At 39.0% G+C, this 13,153-nt stretch overlaps 1 long non-coding RNA gene across 2 annotated transcripts in view; it reads left to right on the forward strand.

The window, feature by feature from the left end:
* The first annotated feature begins 3,283 nt into the window (after positions 1–3,283).
* The window catches only part of LOC101731124, a 62,942-nt gene continuing 53,072 nt past the window's right edge, over positions 3,284–13,153 (forward strand). The window contains exon 1 of one of the 2 annotated variants that reach the window (XR_208222.4): positions 3,284–5,328. This is a non-coding gene — a long non-coding RNA (uncharacterized LOC101731124). Of the gene's footprint in view, positions 5,329–7,011; positions 7,223–13,153 lie in introns of those variants that run through there. The other variant, XR_001169375.3, reaches the window with a different exon arrangement.

A 13,153-nucleotide genomic window follows, 5' to 3' on the forward strand; every position in this document is an offset into this window, starting at 1 on the left:
GAAAAAAGAAAGACATAAAACATGCACATAAAAACAGAAATAAATAGTTGTTTCTGGCACCTACAGATATAAAATATAAATCCATATTCCCAATATACATTAAACCAAACATGGTTCATATTTAAGCATTTCAGATATTATGGTACATTTTTATACTAGCCACATATAAGATATTTTATCTATTATGTATCTTAATATATGAATAAATATCCAACTTTTGCACATATCCAGAGTGTTTTTACAACCTATGTTTATTAAAAAAAAGTTTAAATTTTATTACAAAATAATTGTATAGGCTGATGAGGGCTCCTGTGCAGTTACACATACTGTACAGGCTATATGTCCTCTCCTGTCTGTTACGTAAATTATAACAGTCTGTCAAACATATATTTTTGTCTGTCTTGCAATACTAATATGTTGCTAGACAGAGTGAAAAACACACTCTATTTGCAACATTTATTACTCTTTTCACTTAACTGTATCTCTTAACCAATATACCTTTAAACCTGCCAAGCTATCAAATATTCTTTACCTGGTCTCTAACATATAGTATTTATATAAATAAATATATTTTAGTAAAAAAAACTGACTCAGACTCCTTGAGGGAGCAAGCCTGAGCTAGAAATTCAAACTAGAAAACAGTTGATAGGCCCATGTGTACCAGGAAATTATCAGAAAAGTAGCCTTATTTTTTTCAAATGAAAAATAAAATCTGTTATATTTACCAGTGCCATTTCTATTCTTTTTTTATACCAAGCAAAACTGTTATCTTTTGTCTGGAGAAAGTACAGGTATGGGGTCTCTTATACAGAAACGTCATATCCAGACAGTTCAGAATTACAGAATAGCCATCTCCCATAAAGTCCATTTTCTACAAATCTGTGTTTTTGAATAATTTTCTTTTTTACTGTATTAATAAACAGTACCTTGAACTTGATCCCAACTAACCTGCATGAATCCATATTGGTGACAAACCATCCTATTGGGTTTATTTAATGTTTCATTGTATTCATTAGTACACTTAAAATATTGTGATCCAAACTATGGAAAGACCCTTTATCTAGGAAGCACTAGGTCCAAGCATTCCACATAATAGATCCCATTATTGTATCCATTTTTATCATCTTTCTTTCAGCTACAGTTTTATCTGAGACTTTGAGGCCTCATCTAGCTAGTTACACACTGTGCAGTCTATTTATCAAACTGCGTATACATAGCATACTAGCACTGTTGTTTTCTACATTTGCTATGTATGCGTCCAAATGAGATACAGTCCTGGGAGATATATATGTTTATATATAAATATATATGTGTGTGTGTGTATATATATATATATTAAAATGTGAAAAAATGAAGCACAAGGATCTGATTAAGTGAGCTTTCAATTTCAGCAAGTACTATGATTCCTTTGGATCCCCAGTGTCCCTGTCACACACTATACATCTGATTAACCCAGCGCAGGCAGAGAAAGGGCTAAAGCAAGCTGGGTTAAGGGGGGAGGGGTGGTGCACCTATTCTGCTAAAGAGAAGCTTCAGTGGATGGCAGTGAGGAGGAGAGGTAAGTAAGCTTCATCAGAATCACATTTTCAGATAGGTATTTTTTTTCCCTATATATTATGCCAGCTGAAGTACTGTAGAGGAGTTCTCTACAGCAGACAGAAGGTGCATCTATCTGCCAGGGTATATAGGTGCACCTCTTGTCTATTCACATTAGGCCTACTAATATGCATTTGCTGTTATAATCCAGATCTTATTTGTAATGAAAATGGAGTAATGTATAAGGATCACATACATTGCCAATGTAGATGCCTAATATAGGTGCCAAGGGACTGGAGTGGCGCACACAGTTCCTGATTCATTGGAATTAATATTATAATCTACTGCAAAGTGGGAAATGCTGGTACTTTTTAAAGAACAACACTTTACGTATATTGAAATGTATAAAATCGTGCTACAAACTAGGGGGGTTGTAGTGTGGCATTGTAATATTTAGGACTTCATTATGGCAGCAAAACAATGGTTCACTTTTTGTTTCTCTCAGACCCCTTATTTATTTTACCCCACTGCACACTATGTAGTATATCATATACCTGTTTCTGTAATCTACCCCTGCATATTATTTATAGAAATTATGCAAATATACATTTATGGTTATATGTCTAACTATTATATTTATTTATCTAAACTATAATATAACTTTTATATGTATTATTTTGATATCCTGCATATGTACAATATTTACCAAACACAACTTTAATATATCACATTTAGAATAAATACCTAGGCACATACACAGATGTGTTTTCTAGTTGCACTCATCTGTATGAATGGAATGACTATTAAAAGATATAAGCTATAAATATATGATATCCTATAAATATATCTCTTCCATTTTCAGGTTAAATGCGCCTAGTGCTGGGGCTATTATTCCCCCCTCCCTTTCTCCCTAGGAGAAGTAAAATGCATTAAAATGTGCTTCCAGCTGACCTATCCTGGGGTTTGACGTCAGGACGCAGCACTGCGTGTAGGGAAGTAGAAGAAACCAAAAAAGGGGGATTTTTTTCCCTCTGTTCTTCTCCGTTTCCAAAATGGATGTGCTGATCATCCCATGCATGTGGGGAAGGAGGCAGTGGTCCATAGGAGATGGGGAGGCTGGGCCCTCCACGATACCCATTCAGGGACGAAGGGATTCGATGGGTATGACTGTAGAGGGTTAATCCTACAGATCAGCACCTAAACCTCCTTTATGGCTCACATCAGCATCTCACTGGCCAGCTGGAGCCTCACACTGCACTACTATCTAACTCACAGCCCTATCATCTGATTCAGACCATTTCACTGCACTGCCATCTAAATCACAGCACCTCATTATATTTACTTTACACTGCTCTGACACCCCACATAGCATCCCACTATCCAATTAAAACACTGTATGGTATGGGCAATATAAAGCTAGACTACTAGCACCTTAGCAATAGTAATCTGCTGACAGCAAAAGTATTACATTGCCTGACAAACAACACACACACTAGGCTAACATTCAAGCTCACATTACCCACTACGCTACAATTCTAATACTGCCTTAACTGAACTCTGCTCCAGCTTCCAGTAGCCTCAGCTGCAAGATCCTTAAGGAAAATGTTTTATCAAATACAAAAAATCATCATCACACTCATCAAACTGTCAGTGATCTACTCACAGACCACAAATGTATGTCTGTCATTTGACAGCACCAGTCATGCATATTCTATACATTCATATTTATTCTTCATTCCGGTATTTTTTTCCATATATTCTTGCCTCTCCAACATATTTCTATTCCACCATACACCTTAGTACCTTTCCATGATACTACCCCATTCAAAACATTTTAATCCATCCATGGTGCCACTGTGTTGCCAGGATATCACTGCAGTAGCAGAACTTCACTGCTTTTCCTGTATCCCTCTACATCACCCCATTATATTGCTCTTCTAGAATGCCACTTCTATCCCACCCTCTCTTCCTCCTCCCCCCCACATTTTTGTCTTTCCCAGGTTGCCACTAAAATGACACAATATCACTGCACCATTAGCACCTTCAACATTTCAATACACCACCAGTATCAAGAAGTCCTCCTGCACTCCTCTGCAACAAAATATATATCTACACCTTAAGCCTTTTATTGCACTGCCAGTATCTCACTGTATTCCTGGCATTTTACTGGATTTGTCTAATCTTTTTCATTCCTTAATTACTTCACTGCCAGACTAGAATTACACTGCATCCCAAACATACAATTCCACAGTACCCCCCGCAGGTCACTGCACTGACATAGCTCCACTGTACCTCCACTTCACTGGTACAATATCACTGCATCTCCAGCAGTTCACTGCACTTGCCAAATCTCTTTGCATCCCCAGCATGTCAATGCACTTGCACAATCCAATTGCATATAAAGCAGATAACTGCACTGTCACAACCTCACTGGATTTCATTGCACTGGCAATATCTAATTATACTGCTGCAATCTTACTGCATCTTGGACACTTCACTGAGCTGGCAAAACCTTGCTGCAATCCAGAAGCTGGCTGTTGTGGCACAATTACTGTTCCCCCCCATCTCACTGCACTGGCACAATCTCCCTGCATCCCCACTATGTCACTGCACTCACAAAATCTTACTGCACCTCAATATGTCATTACACTTGTTCAATCTAATTGCATCATCACCACCTCAGAACACTGGCACAATCTCACTGCATTCTCAGTACCTGACTGCACTGGCACAGTCTAGCTGTATCCTTAGTATATTCCTGTTCTGGCACAATCTCACTGGCCTACTCTTCACCTGTGTTCCCCCAAATTCGTACAGCACTTTTGTCATATCCCTGAATCACTGCACTTTTAAAACATATGAGTAATGTCATAATCCTGCTTCCCATGTAGCATTTCCCACGCCTCCACTTGTCCAGATCTTGCATTTTTCCTTCTGATGCTATTTGGAGCACACATCTTGCCTTGGTGCCTCCTGTAAGCATCCCTACTCCTTCCATATAGGTTGCAGACCTACTTGGCATGTGCTCTTTATCCTCTTGTATCCACATCTGTCCATATTGCACGATATGAGATTACAAGTCACATCTCCTATGATTCTTTTACAACTGCTTATCTGGAATGTTTCCTCTTCATCTCCATTTACCACAAAAGAAAACGCTCAGATGTCCTTGGTGTTTCCTCTCACTCCAGGCCACAAAGTCAGTGAAAGGAGGAAAGGGATCTGAATCCTGAAGCCAGATGCCCATTTATTGGCTACAGTGGCATCTCCGGTGCTGTCAAGTTTTAGGTTGATGGAAGTTCGCATCGGTTCGCTATCTAGTGACTTTCTTCCAATCTCCTGGAGTTAAATGGGATCTCCTAAGTTATTCCTGTGCCACTAAGAAGGGGGGACTAAAAGGCGTGAATAAATGGCCAAACAGATCCTGCAGTGCCCGCACAATAGATATCAAAGCATTGTGGATAATGAATGGAGCCCACTCTTTGGGTTGCTGCACACGTCTGCACCAGCCTGGTAGGATCGGGGGAGCGCAAGTGAATCCCATACACCTATTTTTGGAGCTATGAGTAAATAAGTGTAAGAAATCTAATCGTCCCATCCAATCTAAAAGACTTTTTTTTTGGTAACTCGGCTACCCCTCCTTTTGTCCTGCGAGTGATCGCTTCAAGGCCATCCAACAGACTGGCTCCTCTCGGATTCTGCTAAATCTTCCAAATACCTTTTGATAACCCAGCAACTTTATCCTCTTTCACCTTCCAGGTCACAGAAGGTCCGAGAACTATACAGCAGCTAGTAAGTCATCACTTATTGTTAAATGTTATTTTTGAATTTGAAACAGTTCCTAAGGGGGTGTAATTTAACATTATAGGCATAAACAGGCAGGGTGAGTGGCTGCAGGATGTATTCTACAGCAACATGGGATGGCATGGAATGGATCTTTCCTAATTACCTATCAGTCCGTCTGTTTGTCTGCTCCTCTCTGCGTGTTTATCTCTTTCCGTGCGAGTTGGATGCTATCAGTCAGACTGTATTTATCATCTATGCATCAGTATTTTATCGGCTCTACTCTATACATTTTAGCAGAAGCACAACATTTTGTGAATAAATATTTTTTATATTTTAGCTTCTAATTAGTTGCATTTATAAATTACTATATTACATTTATATTTGTCATTTTCTTTCTTTGTCTTTCTCTCTATCATCTATATCTATCTGCCTCTATCTGTCTAGCATCATTCATCACCTCTCACCTGTCTATCTGTGTGTGCGGGTAAGCATATGTTACTGCTCTCCCAGAGGCACACTCGTGTATTTGTTCAGTGCTATAGAGCATGCTGGGTGTGTGCCTACCTCCTGCCTGCCCATTCAGTCTCGCCCCTATTCTTCCTGTTATTAGGAGACAAACTTCATAACAAAACGTTTACCATACAAGACAAACAGTTGCTGGATTGTTGGGGAGCCTGGGAAAATGCCCTCATTGCAGTCCCGAGCCCACCCTATTCATTGCAGGACCCTCTGCCTCAAGAGACCTTTCTCCCCTCAGACATCATTGTCATGCTAATAGCCCCAACTCTGAACTTGATTTTGAATCCTCTTATTCTATTTGGGCTGAGGTTTTCTTCCGTGGGAAAAAAACGACGTGAGCTTACAGTGCGAAATGAATTAATCGGGCCCTTTTTATATAGAAATAAGAGCACAATGGGGGCAGCTCATCGGGTTTAACTTTTTTATAGGATAACCTTATTTGTTACCCTTGAGGGTAAGAAGCAGCACGTCCCTATATAAATAAGGGCATTGAGTAAGCCCCAGCGTTCGCTTAGACACACACACACACTAATTGTACAAGTGATAACTGATCTTGCTTAGTACACTGGGGTTAATGACTGGCAAGACATTTCATTTATATGATTTTTTTTTCTATATTATTTTCCCATGACGTTACGTTTTTGAGTTTTGCATTTAGCTGTCTCCATTTGTCACATGGCATACGTTTTGAATAGCCGCATAATTGTACTAATCCATCCAAGAATGACTTATATTGCACTTCTTTCGAAAATGAATGCACAATAAAACAGGTGAGGAACGCCCGTAGTCCTAAAGCGTCTCAAATTCTCTCTCTAGCGAGTTTCGCAGGCCCGGGGCGCACGCAAATTCAGGTGCAGGCGCAATTGCGCTCTGTGCGCTTCCTTCTGCTATAACCCCCAGTTCTCTGTATAGCCAGGCGTTATGCAGGTTAGTGCGCCCTTATAACCTAAACTACGGCTAATGTTACTGTTAATTATATAATGGTTTACTGTAAGATCAGCAGATAAACAGATGGTCTTATTAACCTCTAGTTAAGCTAATTAACATCAAATGGCTTCTTTTAATGTGCTTTCTAGCTGCCTATCTTTCTTGTTCACTTCCTCTGGTTGACTCTTTAAGCGCCGGAGGTTGATTACAATGTATTCCATTGCCATATGCCCAGAAGTTCTTTGGTAAGGGAGGTGTGACACGATTCTACTACATCCCTAGCCACCCCCCGCCAACAGCCCATCCATACATCCTTGTGTGAGTGACAAGCTTGAGGCCACAGGCAGGATCAGCCCCACATGGGTGCCAGTCACACTTGGCTCTGCGCCTCTGTATGGAATCGGCTCATTTCCAGGCCGAGTAGGAGAAGCGACGCTGCCAGCAGTAGGACGAGGTAAGCCCGTGGGGAGCGATGTACCTCATGCCCCGCTCTGCCTTTGTACCGGGGTTTTCTGTGTGGGCATCAAAGCAAGGGCAGCGGCAGCACCACTCTTAGCTTAGGTAGGAAACAAAGAAACAAGGCACACACCGCATGTGTATGTGGCATATATATGTGTGTGTACATAGGCACATACTAGCAGGCCTGCAGTAGCTGTTAGGGGTACCTACAGGCAGTGCTGGGGATGAGCGAGCAAGCGTATATTGCTTCTCCAGTAGCATTGCTACCTCTGCCTCCTCTCAGCTCCTGTGTCATTTAGTCAGTGCCCGGGTCTGGCTAAATCAAACATAGTATAGGAATGGCGCCGGGGTGAATCTATAGATCAGGGCTCTAATATTGTTTGGGTAATTTGGGTAATTTTTTAGCCTTTTACTGAGGGGCTGTTATTAATACTTTCTGATGGGGACACCCTAACACTCAGGGCCAGTCTTCCCCTTCATCAGCAGGTGGAATATACTGCGATATTATAGTAAGAACATAGTAGTAAAATAGGCTGTCAAATAGGCTTTTCGTAGGACTTTCGCAAAAGACACTGCTTATAAATAACTTTGCAAAAATGTCGTATCCCATTCTCACACACTTGCGCGCTGTATTAGTGAGGTAATTCATATGTGGCGCATTTTGCACTTTATGACGTCACTCGGTGCCGACAAACTGCTGTGATTTGCTTCACTGTGTCGTGAGACTGTTATGGGGTCTATATCCTGCCACACGCATTTAACCCTGTCAGTACTAGGGCTTCCTACTCCAACACAAACCAGCTATTTCAGTGCGTGTGATAGATTGTATTTAATATCACTGTCAGTTTTTTACATATTAACATTTTTTTATTGTTACAAAAATACATACAGAATGAAAACACACAATCCAATTGCTGGTATTTTTCAGAAACAACAATGAATGACCATTTTGATATGGTTGACTATACTTACCATGTATTGTATATATTTTATATATTTGTATATGTGTGTGTTTGCTTAAAAGATATATATACAGAGTATAACATACACAAAGACATAAACTGCAAATAGATTAAACATTTATTTTAACAACAATTCTGTTTCCATAGAAGTTGTATAGAAACAGACATTATTGGTTGTATTTCCATACTTGTTCTGCCAGTACAGGAACAAATTAAATATATGGTGAAACATATAACTACAGAAAAAAATACAATAAATTAAATTAGTTTAGGTTGCATAAAATAATGTTGCTTTAACTCTCTCTTGTAAAGGACACATGCATGCACACACGCACATACACACAAACACACATTGTATTTTGTACATGTATGAAAACACATGATTGCTGAGTAGCTAAACACTAGACTAATGCATAATTTAGTGGTAGATACTTTGTAACTTTTGTTAATATTTTACCGGATTGTTCAGCCATTACTACTATGTGGTTCTTTTAGCAATATGCACAGAGGCTACACTAGAAGGGTGGGTTCAAAAAGAGATTGTAGGTAGGCTAATTGCCTTATTGGAAGGTAAATGCCCAGACAAGCGATAGGTGGGATTCTGATGTCTGATTAATTTTCTTCAGTAATGCCAGTCTAATGTATATGTTAGCACTCAGCTGTTTAACAACTGACACTATACTCTAATCTATCTACTTCACTAAGGTGAAGGGCAAAAAAGCTGTGAGTTAATTGGTGGGTGCATTTTGGAGTCCATTAAACTGTAACTTTGTTGTCCAGTGCAAAGTGTATTTTTAAAATTTATTTTGAGGGTAAATTGACACATGCAGCAACAACGTTGTTGCTGCTTGTTCCTCCTCCCAGACGTCACACTACATTATAGCGGTTGATGGTTAAAATGCCACTCCAAGTCTCCATATGTTGTCAAGTGCATTATAAAAGCAGTCAGTTTGGTAAAAACGATAAGTCTTTTCTGTGCCTCCGGCATGAAGAATTTTGGAGTTTATTTATAGGAATACACCATGGTTAAAAATATATAAACAGATGAAAATGCATACAGGGTTGTATTTTTTCAGGTCAGAGATCCTCTCATAGCAGTTCGGGGATGTATATTAAAAAGAGGCATTGTCTTGGTTTTTTGTTTTTTAAAAAAATCTATATATTTGGCAGATTTTGTATGCCCCTAGAACCAGGATTGTTATGTGGTGAAACAGGTAAAAAGGATTGAATTGACGTCCTTTTAGGTTTTTATTTGTCTCTTTGTAATGTATAGTTTGAAACTATTAAGAACATGTTTCCACAGACCAGTGGTGGGTGCATTTTTAACAAATCAAATCACAAAGGCAGTCACAATTTTAATCATTACAAAAAATATATTGCACTCTAAATGCTTTTGACAGCAGAGAGGTTGGACTTAAACACATTTTCTTTCATTATAGCTGTCAGCCAGTGGAAGTATATAATGAGAGCAGTTAGGGCAAAGTCCAGGACCCAGAATGGCTTTGGGTGCCTTACCTATATGCCACCTATATACAATTTCAGTGCCCAGAGTTGTAAAAAGGGCAATGTAAGTGCCCCACATTTCCCTATTGATCCATTTCCATCTATTTCCACACTGTCTTTCTATAAGCATTAAAACCCCCAGAGGTGGTGTGCTGCCATCATTTTGCTGGGCAGAAATGAGTCTGGTGTGTTGGCCAGTTGAAGGTGCTGGACACCGACAAGCTATACATGTACCACCTGGGGTGTCAAAAGTCATAAACCAGCTCTGATTTTCAGCAGAGTTTTGCATATTTATTGCTTTGTTAAAAAAACAAAGAACCTTTTAATAAAGTGAAAATCATTTATTTACTTGTTTTGACTATAATGTGTTTCTTTTTTCAAAGAGTCAATAAAGGGGCATAATGACAGACGAAGTGGGTTGCAGGAGGCCCCAGAAGTGTAGAGGGTCCAGCAAGACATTAATTATCCATTTCAATATCAGAGTAAAAAAAGCCAACTTTTCAATATCTTGGGGGCCCAAAATTCAATTTGCTATGGTGCCCAGTACCATCTAGTTATGCCTCTGGAGCCCAGATTCTATGTAAGATGAAGAAGGTGATAATTTTGGACACCTAAAAGCTGCAAAAATCCCTTTGAGGTGTACATCCAGCATACAGGCCTCGAGTTGAATAGTTTTGTTCCAACATCATGTGTGCCATTTTAGTGGATACTTAAAGGCTGTTACATGCATTTACCACCGCAGGAGCAGTAATTATTTGCTTAATAAATGATAAATGTTCTTATTGACAGCATTCATAAAAGTTACTTGGGTCCAAACATGGTCTTTGCACTTCTGTATAGTTATTCTGAGCAGCAGTTCACCCACCCATTCTGCTTTGAGGAACTGTTAGCAAGTGCGCATATTAACTCTAGGTAACCCTGGAATTACTGCCACCCTGGAAGAGGTAATTATAGAAGGTTATAGAAGGTTATAGAAGGTTGTGTCATTAGCAGCAACCAACATGCACACTAGTAATTAATGACTCATGCATTGGCATACCAGATGTGGCCTGTCCCTACTCTGATAATGCTAGCTGCAAGCCTCGTGGTTCTCAAATATGCGCAGTATCAGTGTGTTTGGGCACATTGTGCAAAGTGATGGTGGATGCAGTGACACTGCAATCTTGCAGTTTGCACACTGCACTGCATTAGTAAAGTCACCTTTTAGTTTTCTGGAGAATTATTAATCTGCTGATGAGTTTTTAATGGGATAATGTGAAAAGAAGGAGTCTGCGTACTTTGTAATATCCCTCACTATCTTAAAAATCCAAAAACATAATGGACAGGGACAGACAACACAAAGCCTATTGGGCCCCGGTATAGCTCTATACACCTCCTACTGGCAAAACACCCATAACACCACATCATAATCCCTAATTACTTAATTACATACCTTCAAACTACATAGTTGTGCATTGGCTTCTTTTCACTAATATTTATCTTATTCTTTTGTGTTATTTCATATGTTACAGCCTCTGAATAGAAACAATATGTCACTGACACTGAATACAAAATTACAAAGAAAGAGAGAAAGAAACATTATTAGTGTTATCAGCAGAGTTTTTTTCATTTAATCCCCTTTAAATGGACAGTATATTAAGAGTGAATCATTTACACTCGCACCTCTTTCCTTCTCTGTGTAACTGCATTTGCATTTGATTGCATGTATTTATTTATACCTGACATTACGTGTACACAGCAAAAGTATTAGGCTGCGTGCACATGAGGTGCAGGCTCAGCTTCTGCCCAACTGCATTTTCCCCACAGGTAGAGAAGCCAAGGCTCTCTATACTCAGCTGTTTCTCTGCACTGACAGGCACAGATAGTATTAGCTTGCATGCAGACACACTGAATGGATATTGGAGTAGAAATGTGAAACAATGTATTTTTGTGCTGATGAACGCTCATTGTGTGTGCATGCAGGCCAACACTGTGCCTGTCAGTGCAGAGGAACAGTTGAGCGGATGGGAGCACATTGGCTTTTCTCCACCTGTGGGGAAAATGCACACAGAGAAAAACTGAGCCTGTACCTCTAGAGTCCTCAGCCTTATTGCAATGTTCAGTGAGGATGCTATTGCTAAAATAAGCTCTTGGAAGGTTAGTGCATAGATAATATTAAATTACATAGGAATATTTGGTCTTCATGTATGATGCCCCTTTATAATACACAAGAGCCATGGAATGATGAAATGGTGCCTAGTGTTGTCATCAGTTATAATCAGGGCTTAGCTATGCCATTTCTACCACATGACACACTGAAACATGTAAACTATAATAAATAATGCACCCCTCTTGTAAAATATGAGAATTTTAAAAGTCACCTTTTCCATGACCAGTTTTTAAAAATGGTCATGGAACCCCTCTTTGACTTATAATATCCTTATATTTTACAAAAGTGGGTACACTATTCACTATATTATTTGCTGTCTATATAACAAATGAAAGCTAAAGCCTGTGTTTCAGTTGTGAAGCCTACTAAGAATGAATTATTGTTTGGAATTACATAGGGTGTATATTGGTCTGTAATTTGCATGAATCATAATGAAAAGGGAATAGTTATTAAAAAAAAATCTGTATAATATACAGTATATGTATGTATACTTTATATAAAAAACAAGACCCATGAATATCCTTTAAATATATACCGTATATACTCGAGTATAAGCCGATCCGAATATAAGCCGAGGTACCTAATTTTACCTAAGAAAACTGGAAAAACGTATTGACTCGAGTATAAGCCTAGGGTGGGAAATGCAACCGCTACTGCTAAGTTTCAATAATCAAAATAAATACCAATAAAATTACATTAATTAAGGCATCAGTGGGGTATATGTTTTTAAATATTTATTTCAAAGAAAAACAGTAAGTTAGCTCTGTAAGTGGAGAAGAGGGTCAACAAAAACAATATGGTATCAACAATGATACCTTAAGAGTACTACCCCCTTATATCTTTTATATAGAATATAAAGTGCCACGCCTAGTGCAGAATGGGACAGGTGAGGATGGTAGATTAAGATGAATTTGGGTGCGGGCCAGGGTACTGGAGGGTCTTGTTGCGGGTGGCCTAATTTGCACTCAAAGGACAGAGGGTGCTAGTTTGGAGGGACCCATGGCACCCGACGCGAGTATAAGCCGAGGGTGACTTTTTCAGCACATTTCGGGTGCTGAAAAACTAGGCTTACACTCGAGTATATACAGTACTTAAAAATTGTGCACAGTCTTATAATCTGTCATTGCTGGTGTTTAGTGATTTAAGTTGTGAAATAACCCTTAATACTACTAGACAACTGGAAAACGAAATATTATTTTCCCATATAAATTAATATATTTCATTCTTTTTAATTTGGAAATCATTCATTCCAAATTCTGCTTTAATTTCGCTGTAAAATAGCATTATTATAATACAGCAATTATTTTACTTT

This window comes from Xenopus tropicalis, chromosome 1 (assembly GCF_000004195.4).
Source record: "Xenopus tropicalis strain Nigerian chromosome 1, UCB_Xtro_10.0, whole genome shotgun sequence".
Taxonomy (NCBI): Eukaryota; Metazoa; Chordata; class Amphibia; order Anura; family Pipidae; genus Xenopus; species Xenopus tropicalis.